This window comes from Caretta caretta, chromosome 3 (assembly GCF_965140235.1).
Source record: "Caretta caretta isolate rCarCar2 chromosome 3, rCarCar1.hap1, whole genome shotgun sequence".
Taxonomy (NCBI): domain Eukaryota; kingdom Metazoa; phylum Chordata; order Testudines; family Cheloniidae; genus Caretta; species Caretta caretta.
Window position 1 is genome coordinate 64,559,013 of NC_134208.1, and position 13,678 is coordinate 64,572,690.

The window sequence follows — 13,678 nt, forward strand, 5'->3', positions numbered from 1 at the left end:
ATGTAACCCTATCAAATTAACGTAATTTGTGGGAATCTGGGCATCATTCACCCATTGCAATTAAAAGAAAAGTATATTTCAAAATGGGTCAGATCCTTCTTGAATTACTTATCTGCTGGGAGTAATTTAGCATGACTAGCTCAGAAAAGGGCTGAGAAAAAAAAGCACTGGTTGGCTTTTACCTCAAAGCACCAGAGAATCTTGTGGCAGTTCTATTGAGAAGTTCTGCAAGCTTGACTTCTCTCCTAAACTGTTGCTATGAAGAATATTTGTAGAAATGAAGACTCAAGATGAGAGATGTTTTGTTCTATTCATATACGTTATTTTTGTGTAAATTGATGTTTCTTTGATAAGAGATTATTTGGGCATTTGCAAAAGCATTAGATTTTTCATGGTATTTTCATTTTGCTCTGTCTTAGGTCCCCATCATAATAGTATCGGAGCACCTCAGACTCTTTAATATATCTACCCCTATGAGCTAGGGGAGTATTATCATCAACATCATCCCCAATGTACAGATGGGTAACTAAAGGTACGTCTATACTACACGCTCTTTTCGGTGATGTGTAGAGTACACACACTGCACGTCCACCGAGCATGGGTACAAAGAGCAGTATAGACGGTGAGGCAGTGCTTAGGCAAGCCTGAACCCTGTGGGTATGTATCCTACACTTGGTTCTTGACCTCTGGTCCGCAGGCTGCTAGGGGTCCGTGGATTATGTCTAGAGGGTCTGCAAAAGACTTAGACTGAAAACTGACTGAACGGAATTCAACTATATATACAGACAATAGATTTCCTAAGGGGTCCACACCTCCATTCGAAGTTTTTAAGGGTCTGCAAAGGAAAAAAGGTTGAGAACCAATGCCCTGCATGGCTCTCTGCTGGCCCAAGCAGTACATCCCCAATCTACACTGTGTCTGTTGCCTCCCCACTGTCAGAGATTTTTCCTGCTGCATGAAAGATTCCAGTAGCAGAGAAAGGCTTTTGCTGCTCCCCGTCAGAGCCTTTCATTGATATTTGTAGCTACACACCACAGCATGGACACAGCCTGCTTTTCAACATAGTGTTCAGCTACACATACCCTATGTGCTGTCACAAGTGGTGTGCATTGTACACTGAGGTGTCAATAAAGGAGCTTTTGGAACTAATTGATAAATTAAACAGTAATAAGTCATCAGGACCAGATGGTATTCACCCAAGAGCACTGAAGGAACTCAAATATGAAATTGCAGAACTACTAAACGTGCTATGTAGCCTCTTGCTTAAATCAGTCTCTGTAACAGACAACAGGAGGGTTGCTAATGTAACACCAATGTTTTAAAAAGCGCCAGAAGCAATCCTGGCAATTACAAACCAATAAATCTAACTTCAGTACCAGGCAAATTGATTGAAACTATAGTAAATAACAGAATTATCAGACACACAGATGAACACAATTTCTTGGGCAGAGGAGGGGTGCTGGAAGTAGAGGTGCTGGGGGTGTAGTAGCAACCCCCAGCTAGAAGTGTTTTCCATCAGCTACAGGGTTTACAGTTTTGTTCCATGGCTTTCAGTACCTCCACTTTAAAACTTGTTCCAGCACCACTGGGAAGAGTCAACGTGGTTTTTTGTAAAGGGAAATCATGCCTCACCAATCTATTAGAATTCTTTGAGGGAGTCGTCAAGCTTGTGAACAAGGGTCATCCGGTTTATACAGTGTACTTGGACTTTCAGCAGCCTTTGACAAGGTCTCTTACCATTGAACAGTCTTAAGCAAAGTGAACAGTCATGGGGTAAGAGCAAAGGTCCTCTCATGAGTCAGTAACTGGTTAAAAGATAGGAAACAAAAGATAGGAATAAATGGTCAGTTTTCACAGTGGAGAGAGGTAAACAGCAGATCTGTACTAGGATCAGTACTGTTCAACATATTCATCAGTGATCTGGAAAGGAGGGTGAACAGTGAGGTGGCAAAATTTGCAGATGATAAAAAATTACTCAAAATAGTCAAGTCCAAAGCTGACTGCAAAGACTTACAAAAGGATCTCACTGAATTGGGTGACTGGGCGACAAAATGGCAGATTAATTCAATGTTGACAAGTGCAAAGTAATACATATTGAAAAAAATAATCCCAACTATACAGACAAAATTATGGGGTCTAAATTAGCTGTTACCTCTCAAAAATGAGATCTTGGAGTCATCGTGGATAGTTCTCTGAAAACATCCACTCAATGAGCAGTGGAAGTCAAAAAAGCTAACAATGTTAGGAACCATTAGGAAAGGGATAGATAATAAAACAGAAAATACCATAATGCCATTATATAAATCCATGGTCACCTCAGAAATAAAGAAGAGCAAAAGTAAAGTCTCCAAGGGAAAGCACTCCAAGAATGCCATCTTGCCTCCAGACAGAAAGATTCAAGAAATATAGACAGCTAAACCAATGATGACACTTACATAGCCACATACATCACAACTTCCATGGCTCTTCCCCTAGTGCATTTTGTTGTTTATACACGTTTTGAACAATGTTCTCCTATCTGGAAAAGCAAAGTCAGTATCCTCCTCACAACAACCTGCACCATCTCACTCTTTGGGTTGACTTGTGTAAAGTGTTCTTTCTACCAGTGACGCTAACTGATTATCTGGATATTCCTAGGGAGTCAAAAAATGTTCTGACGGGACATGTAAGAATGTATCTGTTCCCTTCAAATCACGGTGTGTCTAGACTCACGTCCAAACAAACTCATTTCTGCTAAATACAGTAAGTAGAACTTTTATGGGAAAATATACAAAAAAAATAGGGTTAAATCTCCTTTAAAGTTGTGAATTGTATGGGATGAGGTGAATTGCCTAGCTGCTGTTTGTTTACATGAGGTCTAAACATTGTTTTATGATGATCCTGTGTTTAAACACATATAGTTTTTGAATAAAGATTAAATCCCAGGCATTGTGATGCCAATAGCAAATTACAGGGTGTTTCCTCCATCTACAAGATCACTAGCTTTCACTATTGGTTTTGGGTACTGATCTATACATAAATATGAACTGAACAGTCTCCCTACCAGAAACATATATTGTGTTTTCGGCATGAATGAGGGCATGGTTTAAAAAAAAAAAAAAGAAAGAAACACTCTCTTTCTCTCTGTTCCATTGCACTACCTAACTATAAAAGTATAGGGTAATCCAAACAAGGGCGTTTCAGACATTAAATGCTTTTATATGGCAACATATCCTTTAGAGGCATTCATCTGATTCTGCTTTGGATTAAGAAAAGGAGTACTTGTGGCACCTTAGAGACTAACAAATTTATTTGAGCATTGTATTTCTTTTTAAAAAATAGAAGAAATATTTTAAAAGATAACGTGAAATGCCATATTTTACACTTTTATAGAAAAAACACAAGGTTAATTCATATGCAAGATGCTCTTGCAATCAGTTATGGTGCTTAATTGAGTTTGCCATCTCTCCATTGGTGCGGTACATTCGTCAAAGCCAAGAAAAACTCAGAATATTATGATTTTCTATTGAAAATGGACATGGTCCCCCAAAAAGGAGCTGCAAAGCTGCTCCTAGTGTTTCATTATCTCAAGTCTTGACAAGCTAACTTTGCCTACTTTAAGAAATATGAGCTGCTATCTATTATTTGAATGAGGTGCAGCAGTCACGGGATCAAATGCTGCCCGGCTTAGCTGAAGTTGGTCACACAGTCTTCTGCAGATCAGTGCAACTCACAGAGTTCTTAGAGGTTCCCCTATCATAGGCCATCATTGATATTAGTCTTAGATATCAGATGTTTGTGACAAAGTAAAAGGGAAACATTGCTTTGCTGAAGTGGGGCCAAAGTGAACTGTACTCAAGCACATGCTGAAGCATTTTGCACACAAAATTTATCCACAACTTGAAGTATTAAATAATGTAGCTGTAGCACAGGAAAGAAAGAAATATAGGAACAGGAGTAAATATGTAAAACAAGTAGTAGGCCATAGGACCTTTTTTCTAGAAATGCTTGATGTTAACTCTGCCATCACTGTTTGCAAGCAGCTGCAGTTCCCACCCTGTATAGTCATGGGTTGGCAGATATAAGAGGCCTGGGAAGGCTAAGCTTCTCCAAATGGGGCAAGAAATGCAGGGTGCAGTGCACCTCCCTTTGGAGGGGCGCCAGCCTGCCACCTTTGGAGCATCGCCACTGGAAGCTCTTAAGAAATGGGGGAGCCACGAGCGCTCGGACTGTGGCCCCACCTGAGCTCTGCCCTGAGGTCCCACTCCCACTCGGTCTCTTCTCCCATGGCCTCACCCGCATTCCGCCTCTTCACACCCCCATCTCTTCCCACATGGGGAGGAGGTGGAGTGGCGAACAGCAGGTGCCTCGGGGGAGGGGGCAGAGAGACGTGGGCGGGGGGGCCTCAGGAGAGAAGAAGAGTGAGCAGCGGGTGGGGGGGGTCTCGGCGGAAGGGGTGGAGAGGCGTGAGCAGTGGGTGGCCTTGAAGGAGAGGATGAGAGGCGTGGGTGGGGGGCCTCAGGAGAAGAGGCAGAGTGGGGGTGGGAAGAGGTGAAGTGGGGGCGGGGCCTCGGGCAAAGAGGCTGAGCTGGGGTGAAACGTGGGTGGAGTCTCAGGGCAGAGCGGGAGGCAGGGCACGGTCTGGGCATCGGTGCCCCCACACACTTCTAGGGAGCTTCTGGTGCTCACACCCAGCTTCCCCAAACACAAGAGTCATGTGTCACCTGTATGTATAGTCCAAACTGAGCCCCTTCTTGGGGATTGCTTTCACTGGTAATAACACAACAGATATTTCCCCAAACTTGGACATTCCTAGGGTCTTCCCTACAGGACCTCCTTTGTCCAACCCCTAGTTCCTTCTCTCACCAACACATATAGTCCCTTTTCTAGTGGTCTTTCATCCCTAATCTCAGTCTGCCAGCCCATTACACTATCCTGCATGCTTGTAAAATTTTAGGGCCCAAAAGTGCACACACACACCCCCATGCAAACTAAATCCATATCCAGCCTAAGGTAAACACATATTCAGGGAAACATTTTCAAAGCAGATATGAATGCCAAAAGCAAATGGGGAGCCACTGGAGTTGTCTTCAGCTATGGTTGCCCTCCTATAGATCCGTAAGACAGCAGCAGCATTCTGTACATACGAGATTTTGGAGAGCTGAGACTTGTGGAACAGAGAGAAGGGAGTTGCAATGGTCAAGGTAAGAAAATATGAAGGCATAAATTAAAAATGCAGCGGAGTGGAAAGAGGCTTGCGTTGCAGCGTTGTATATGTGGCAACAGGCAGATCTGCAGGGAAGTCTGTTGCTGTAGCCTTGGTCAACAGAAGCAAATGAGAAGTCCGAGTTGAAATCTGGGATCGAAGAGATGAGGAAGTTCCTCTATGACAAGCACGTATGTTCCTCAGACATTTTATGAAGGGAACTGATGTGAAGCTATAGGTTGTGGGATGTTCACACTGCAATTGACGGTGTGATTTACAGCTGAAGTAGACATAATCTAGCTAGCACGGCTAAAAATTGCATTGAAGATGCAGCACAGGCTAGCTATGCAAGAATATATCCAGAAGTATGTATCCAGAATCCCTAGAGTCCTTGCACAGCTCATACTGATGTCCATGCCAACGCATCTTCACTGCTATTTTTTAGCATGTTAACTAGATAAAAACTAGCATGGAAATGCCCACACAAGTTGCAAATCACACTTTTGATTGCAATACAAACATACCCTTCGTCAAGACAAAGACTACAAATAGGAAGGAGTCACCCTTTAAAGGAATGCCATCAATTTAAGAGTGCTAGCTAACATCGAAGGCAGAATCTGTAGGGAGATGGCAGATAGAAACTGCCCCCAGCAGACAAAGTATTGATGTGAATGTTACGTAGGACTCCAAAATGCAGCCCTGGCAGAACACCAGGTCTGCATTTGGCCTCTTCTAAGTATAATAGCAGGTTAGCTTTGTTGCTGTGGCCTACATCCCTAACTGTATTACATAAAAAGGTTATTGGATTGAAAGATTGCCCACAATGAAATATAGATACAAAGCGAAATGAATCCACCAGCATCTGCAGCACAATGCACTAGATCACAAGAAAGCAGCTTCCCATGCTCCCTACAAACTCTCAGCTATTAGCAAAACAAATATTAAGAATGTGTGAAAATAAATTACTTTTAAGATGAATACAAATAATACAGTACAGCATATGCCTAAAGATTAGTAGCATGTGTCCTTGAATTTCTTGAGTGACTCAGTGTTATATCCCTGAAGACCAGAGCAAAATGCCCTGTCAAGTGAGAGAACAGAAAGAAGTACAGGACTAAGGGTGGACTCATGGGAAGCTTGTTCTTTAAAGTTCAGAAGTGGCTGGATGAATTAACTTGCATGCTTTGATCACCCCACAGCCATATCAGAGGATTTATGAGTCGCTTTGGGATGCTTCTGGTTGCTATTGTTTCGATTTACTGTAGGTTCCCCAGAAATGCAAAAAAATCCTATTTTTCACCATCCTGAGATGTTGCTGATGGTCGCTTGCTTCTTTATATGTAAACATATATAATCCTCATTACTTACTATCAGTATTAATGTAGACCTAAGGGATGCAGTCAGTGAGTTGTGTTTAGCATTGTACTCAGCCCTGTTGTGCTAAGCAATGTACTAACACATATTGAAAAAGACAGTCCTTGCACCCAAAACCTACATAACTATTACTCTTTCTCTAGAGTTATCATTCACCTGTGATTTCTGCAACAAAACACAAGAGGCGAATGAAATAAATAAATCGAGAAAGCTGAAGTTGGTATCAGAATAAAGAAATAAAGATATTTTAGCACAATAACTATTAATCATGGCTATGAAAAAAGTTGTAGGGATGTTAAAAGATTTGACTTAACCCTATAAGGATTAGGTTGAGGAAATTCAATCATAGTTAAGGCTGCTGCTCCATCTCTCTCATAACTCACTCAGCAGTGTCTTTGTTCAGCAAGGATATCAGATAAAAACACGCAGTTATATTCTATATCCTTGTGCAATACTCAAGCACAGCAGGTTCAAGTTACTGATGGAATAGAGTGAAGACTATCAAACTATCAAATGTCCTTATTTTTATGGACTGTTATTTTTATGTAGTTTTGTGCCTGTTATTTCCATATGTTTTGTCATAATTTTTAGTGGGGATTTATCTTTCAAATAAAGAGACAAATCAATATTTTAGTTGAAATGTATAAGACACTCCTAAAGCCCATACATTATTGTTCTAACAGGCCAAAGTTATCCCTGGTGAAACTCCACTGGGCTCAAGTTACACTAGAAACAAATTTAGCTCATTCTCCATTGTGGTCTATTGGGCAAATGTGTACTTTAGAGCAGAGGTGGGCAAGCTACGGCCCGCAGGCCACATCTGGCCCACGGGACCGTCCTGCCCGGCCCCTGAGCTGCTGGCCTGGGAGGCTAGTCCCTGGCCCCTCCCCTGCTTTTCTCCCTTCCCCACAGCTATGCCACCGAGCAGGCAGCGGGGCTGCGAGCTCCTGCCGCTCTGAGTGGCACGGTAAGGGGGCAGCAGCGGAGCATGTGCGTCGGTGAGGGGTTGGGTAGGAGGACCCTGGAGGAAGTCAGGGGACAGGAGGCAAGGGGTGGTTGGATGGGGCGGAGGTAAGGGGTCGGGGAACCAGGGGGTTGGATAGGGCGTGGGAGTCCCGGGGGGGCTGTCAGGTGGCAGGGGTGTGGATAGGGGTCGGGGCAGACAGGGAGCAGGGGGGGTTGGATAAGGGGTGGGATCCCAGGGGGGGCGGTTTGGGGTGGGAGGTCCCAGGAGGGGGCAGTCAGGGGACAAGGAGCAGCGGGGGTTGGATGTGTTGGGGATTCTGAGGGGAACATTCAGGGGGTGAGAAGTGGGAGGGGTGAATAGGGGGCGGGGGCCAGGCTGTTTGGGGAGCACAGCCTTTCCTACCTGGCCCTCCATACAGTTTTGCACCCCAATGTGGCCCTCGGGCCAAAAAGTTTGCCCACCCCTGCTTTAGAGACAATTAAATTGGAGATTTTTTTATGGCCTGGACTGGAACAGCTCTTTCTGAACTATCAGTTGTGTCAGTACATACTTGATCTTTAATCCTCATATTACTGAAATAGACTGTCCCCTTGGAGATATGTCCTGTTGTGCTAACACACTGTTAACTACCTCATTGCTGTCTGCCATAGCAGGTACATGGGGCAAACTGGATCTCTAGCAGTACTCCATGTACCTGTTGCATCTCTATTGAACTGCGAGTTTAAAAGAACAAAACCACATTCCATTGCCACGCAGAAAGTAAAATGAATCAAAGTACTTAAAAAGGTTACTCTACAGGAAAAGCCAAACAACGTCTACAAGGTCTTATCCTGCTTTGCAGAACACCTGGTTCCAATCCCAATTCTAGCCCCTCACTTCCTGGAGCAACAGGAGGTAGGAACATTGTCATGGAGGTAACGCTGCCAATTCTGAAAGAGGAAGGCTCATATGCTACAACCATGACAACCCCTGTCTGCTGTGGGAAGCTATTTTAGCTGGAGTGGAGTTGGGGCGTATAGGAGGTGGAAGAAGGCCACTTAGGAAGCTAGACTGTAATTTTTATAGCTGAGCTTCCTTCATGATGGATGGCCTAAAACTATATATATTTTAATAAAGGTAATCCATATACAAGCAGTGTATTATACAGAATAAGCACTGAAGTACAGTATACTCATTTTAAAATTCACATAGTTAGTAGTTCCTATGCCTACCAAACAGGCCTTGTTTGAACTACAGTCTTAGCCATTATCTATATTAGTTGTTTGGGGGGCGGTGGGGAGAGAAGAAAAAGGAATATTCACATCAGGTGATTCTCCTTCAAATGCATCTTCAATGCTTAAAAAAGTCACGTGACAAATGGCAATCTGGTTCCATGTTTTATTTTTCTTTCAGTGACTTACAGATGAAACGTGCTGAGTTCACAGGCAAAAAGATTTTTTTTTAACTCCGAGTCTTGTAAACTCAACTTGAGATCTGAGTCTCAAATTCGATTTTCTTGCTTCTTGAGCATTATCACTAGTAATAATGGTTCTGTGTGCCAAATTATGCCCTCAATTCCACCTTTGCAACCCCTCTGTGTCCAGAGTGTGCCCTCAAGTAAACCTGAATAGCCACATTACCGGCAATGGGTCACTGGCTCTGTAAGTGCAAGTTGGTAAACAATTCTGTTTATAATGCTCAAGGAGATATAAAACCTGGTTCATTCTCTTTAAGCAATGTTGACTATGCAGGGATAGCAGAAGAAAAAAGTAGTAAAAATTTGTCTCATCATTAGATTTAGCAGCTATCATCATGAACACACATGGTATAGAATGGATGAGTAAGAAACGTCCCATGTTAAAGAGTTGTTTTCAAAGTAGAATTGCACTTTAAGGAATAGCATCCTAACAGATATTTTCAGCTAAAGTTGTATAAGGGTTACAAAAACATCTCAGAGTATATTCATTCATTTCTTGCTCCCTCTGACCTGACTGCCATTAAGCAAATGTGACCCAATAAAATCAAATGTGCTTGGAAAACAAAATTTTCTTTTGGACTGGAAGCTTGTGTGTCAAATTTTAATTTCCAGGTCCCTGTAAAGAACAGAGTTATAAACATGCTCAAGATAGGGTTTAGGTGAGAATGAAAATGCAGAAAGACCTGTAAATACAGGGTCTCAGTGGGAAAGTGATCCTACTGCACTAACTTTAAACTTCTGGATATGCCGATTCAAGGTCACTCTCAAAAAACGAGACTAGAGCTCTGATGCTAATCTTTATATCTGCACTTCACAAATCCACCACACAAACTGGGATGGAGATGATAGGCAGGAGAGCTGGCTGTCTTTTAAAGAATCCTTATTGAGGTTACAGGGACAAACCATCCCGATGTGTAGAAAGAATAGTAAATATGGCAAGGGACCAGCTTGGCTTAACAGTGAAATCCTTGCTGATCTTAAATACAAAAAAGAAGCTTACAAGAAGTGGAAGATTGGACACATGACCAGGGATGAGTATAAAAATATTGCTCGGGCATGCAGGAGTGAAATCAGGAAGGCCAAATCACACCTGGAGTTGCAGCTAGCAAGAGATGTTAAGAGTAACAAGAAGGGTTTCTTCAGGTATGTAAGCAACAAGAAGAAAGTCAAGGAAAGTGTGGGCCCCTTACTGAATGAGGGAGGCAACCTAGTGACAGAGGATGTGGAAAAAGCTAATGTACTCAATGCTTTTTTTGCCTCTGTCTTCACGAACAAGGTGAGCTCCCAGACTACTGCACTGGGCAGCACAGCATGGGGAGGAGGTGACCAGCCCTCTGTGGAGAAAGAAGTGGTTCGGGACTATTTAGAAAAGCTGAACGAGCACAAGTCCATGAGGCCGGATGCGCTGCATCCGAGAGTGCTAAAGGAGTTGGCGGATGTGATTGCAGAGCCATTGGCTATTATCTTTGAAAACTCATGGCGATCGGGGGAAGTCCCGGACGACTGGAAAAAGGCTAATGTAGTGCCCATCTTTAAAAAAGGGAAGAAGGAGGATCCTGGGAACTATAGGCCAGTCAGCCTCACCTCAGTCCCTGGAAAAATCATGGAGCAGGTCCTCAAGGAATCAATTCTGAAGCACTTAGAGGAGAGGAAAGTGATCAGGAACACTCAGCATGGATTCACCCAGGGCAAGTCATGCCTGACTAATCTAATTGCCTTCTATGACGAGATAACTGGCTCTGTGGATGAGGGGAAAGCAGTGGACGTGTTGTTCCTTGACTTTAGCAAAGCTTTTGACACTGTCTCCCACAGTATTCTTGCCAGCAAGTTAAATTATGGGCTGGATGAATGGACTAGAAGGTGGATAGAAAGTTGGCTAGATTGTCGGGCCCAACGGGTAGTGATCAATGGCTCCATGTCTAGTTGGCAGCCAGTATCAAGAGGAGTGCCCCAAGGGTCAGTCCTCGGGCCGGTTTTGTTCAATATCTTCATAAATGATCTGGAGGATGGTGTGGATTGCACCCTCAGCAAGTTTGCGGATGACACTAAACTGGGAGGAGAGGTAGATACGCTGGAGGGTAGGGATAGGATACAGAGGGCCCTAGACAAATTAGAGGATTGGGCCAAAAGAAATCAGATGAGGTTCAACAAGGACAAGTGCAAAGTCGTGCACTTAGGACGGAAGAATCCAATGCACTGCTACAGACTAGGGACTGAATGGCTTGGCAGCAGTTCTGCAAAAAAGGACCTAGGGGTGACAGGGACGAGAAGCTGGATATGAGTCAACAGTGTGCCGTTGGTGCCAAGAAGGCCAATGGCGTTTTGGGATGTATAAGTCGGGGCATAGCGAGCAGATCAAGGGACGTGATCGTTCCCCACTATTTGACATTGGTGAGGCCTCAGCTGGAGTACTGTGTCCAGTTTTGGGCCCCACACTACAAGAAGGGTGTGGAAAAATTGGGAAGAGTCCAGCGGAGGGCAACAAAAATTATTAGAGGACTGGAACACATGACTTATGAGGAGAGGCTGATGAAGCTGGGATTGTTTAGTCTGTGGAAGAGAAGAATGCAGGGGAGATTTGATAGCTGCTTTCAACTACCTGAAAGGGGGTTCCAAAGAGGATGGATCTAGACTGTTCTCAGTGGTAGAGATGACAGAACGAGGAGTAATGGTCTCAAGTTGCAGTGGGGGAGGTTTAGGTTGGATATTAGGAAAAACTTTTTCACTAGGAGGGTGGTGAAACACTGTAATGCGTTACCTAGGGAGATGGTGGAATCTCCTTCCTTAGAAGTTTCTAAGGTCAGGCTTGACAAAGCCCTGGCAGGGATGATTTAGTTGGGGATTGGTCCTGCTTTGAGCAGGGGGTTGGACTAGATGACCTCCTCAGTTCCCTTCCAACCCTGATATTCTATGATTCTATGATCTGTTCAGGAGTGGAGGCACAGTATCAGAGGCATGTGAGAGGCTAAGCGAACAGAAGACCTTTATGAGAAAGCATCTTCCATGCGAATACAAAAAGATAGATAAGAGTAAGCCGATAAATAATGAGCCAGTATTCTCTTATCAGCTCATTCTATTATATGCAACATAGCTGACATATGATTATTGTAAGAGAAAATAAACAATACACACAGTTAGAAGACGAACTGGCCAACCTATTTTGAGCCAATACTGATGGTAACAATAAAAGCAATTATGACATAGGATCATTTGTCTTTCCTTAGATTTCTATGAACCTGGGGCAGGATTTTCAGAAGCACCAGTCCCCATTTTAAAAGTGAACCCCTGGACTGCTACTGCAGCTGCAAACAGCATGACTTGGCAGGAGCAATCACAAAAGGCTACGGTGAGCATAATTTACTCCCCTACCAGTTACCCCTGGAGTTAGATCCTTGGAGTAGTTTGAAAATAGGGAATAACTAACTCCCTGCATGTTTAAAAGTTTAATTTTAATATATTCTTTAAAAATAGCATTTACACAGTGTTCCTCTGATCATCAAGCTAGTTTTAAAGCAGGATGGAAATTGGTTTACAATCCCTGATATCAGGCTTCTGATATGGTTGTGTGAGAAATGAGAGCACTTTTTGGCTGCTTATCAGAGGCTCTGAAATGCTCTATTTCAATTAAAAACAGTAAACTGAAATACAGTTGACAGTGTATATATATGGTGAGAGCTGCATCTTATCACAGGAACTTCTAAGAGTTCTTTGCCTAGCAAACTAGCCCTCAATTCTCGCTCTCTGTCAGCAAGGGGGAGAGTGAGGAGCAGGCTAAAACTTCAATCAAGACCAGATCCTAAATTGATGTAAATCAGCACTGCAGTCAATGGAGGCTCACCAACTGACACTAGTTAAGGTTCTGGCCCTAAAAATATGCAGTTAGATCAAGTACTAATAATTTACCGTGTGCATCTATAGCACTGGTAAATCCTCGCTAAGAATATGTGGTTTAATTCTAATCCCCAAATTGCAAAACATAAGTAAAGGAAAGTTAAAAGGAAAAGATAAACTTGCTCCTACTAGTAGTTATAAGTAAAGGAAATGAAATGAGTAAATGAAAGAAACACTGAAAGTTTTTATTTAATCTGCAGTTTGCAGTCTTGGAAAGAGTCTGCAAGCTTTCAAATCCTCTGTAGTTAATTTCAGTGCAAGCTAAATTATTACTTTTAATTTCCCATCAATGCCAGAGCTGGGGAACCTTCAGCAGATATTTCTGAAAAGATTCGTGTTACCCCACAGGAATTTTCAGCAGATCACTGTAATCTGCTTCATTTTACAGCATATTTGCATTCAGTGTACACAGGAGTCCAAAACAAACTATCTCAGAAGAGAAGACAGAGTTTTGAACAGGGACAGGAAAAAACATGTCTTGATTGACTGTCTGGGCAAGATTGCTCAGGTAACACCAGATGTTTAAGAATCGATTTGATGCTTTTGGGGCATATTTCAGAGACGTGAAAGCAACTGCTCATATTTTCAGGTCTATGATTCTCTCTTTCTGCCCTTCTACTGCAGGAGTCTGAACAAAAATATAAAATCACAAGAAGATAACTGAATAGATCTCCTCAGAGATTTTTGATGAACTTCAACAGTGGGGAGAGAACAAAGTTGTTTAAAAGTAGGGTGACCATCCATCCTGTTTTGGCCGGGACGTCCTTTTTTTTATCCATTGGCAAGAGCAACCAGGACAAATGCC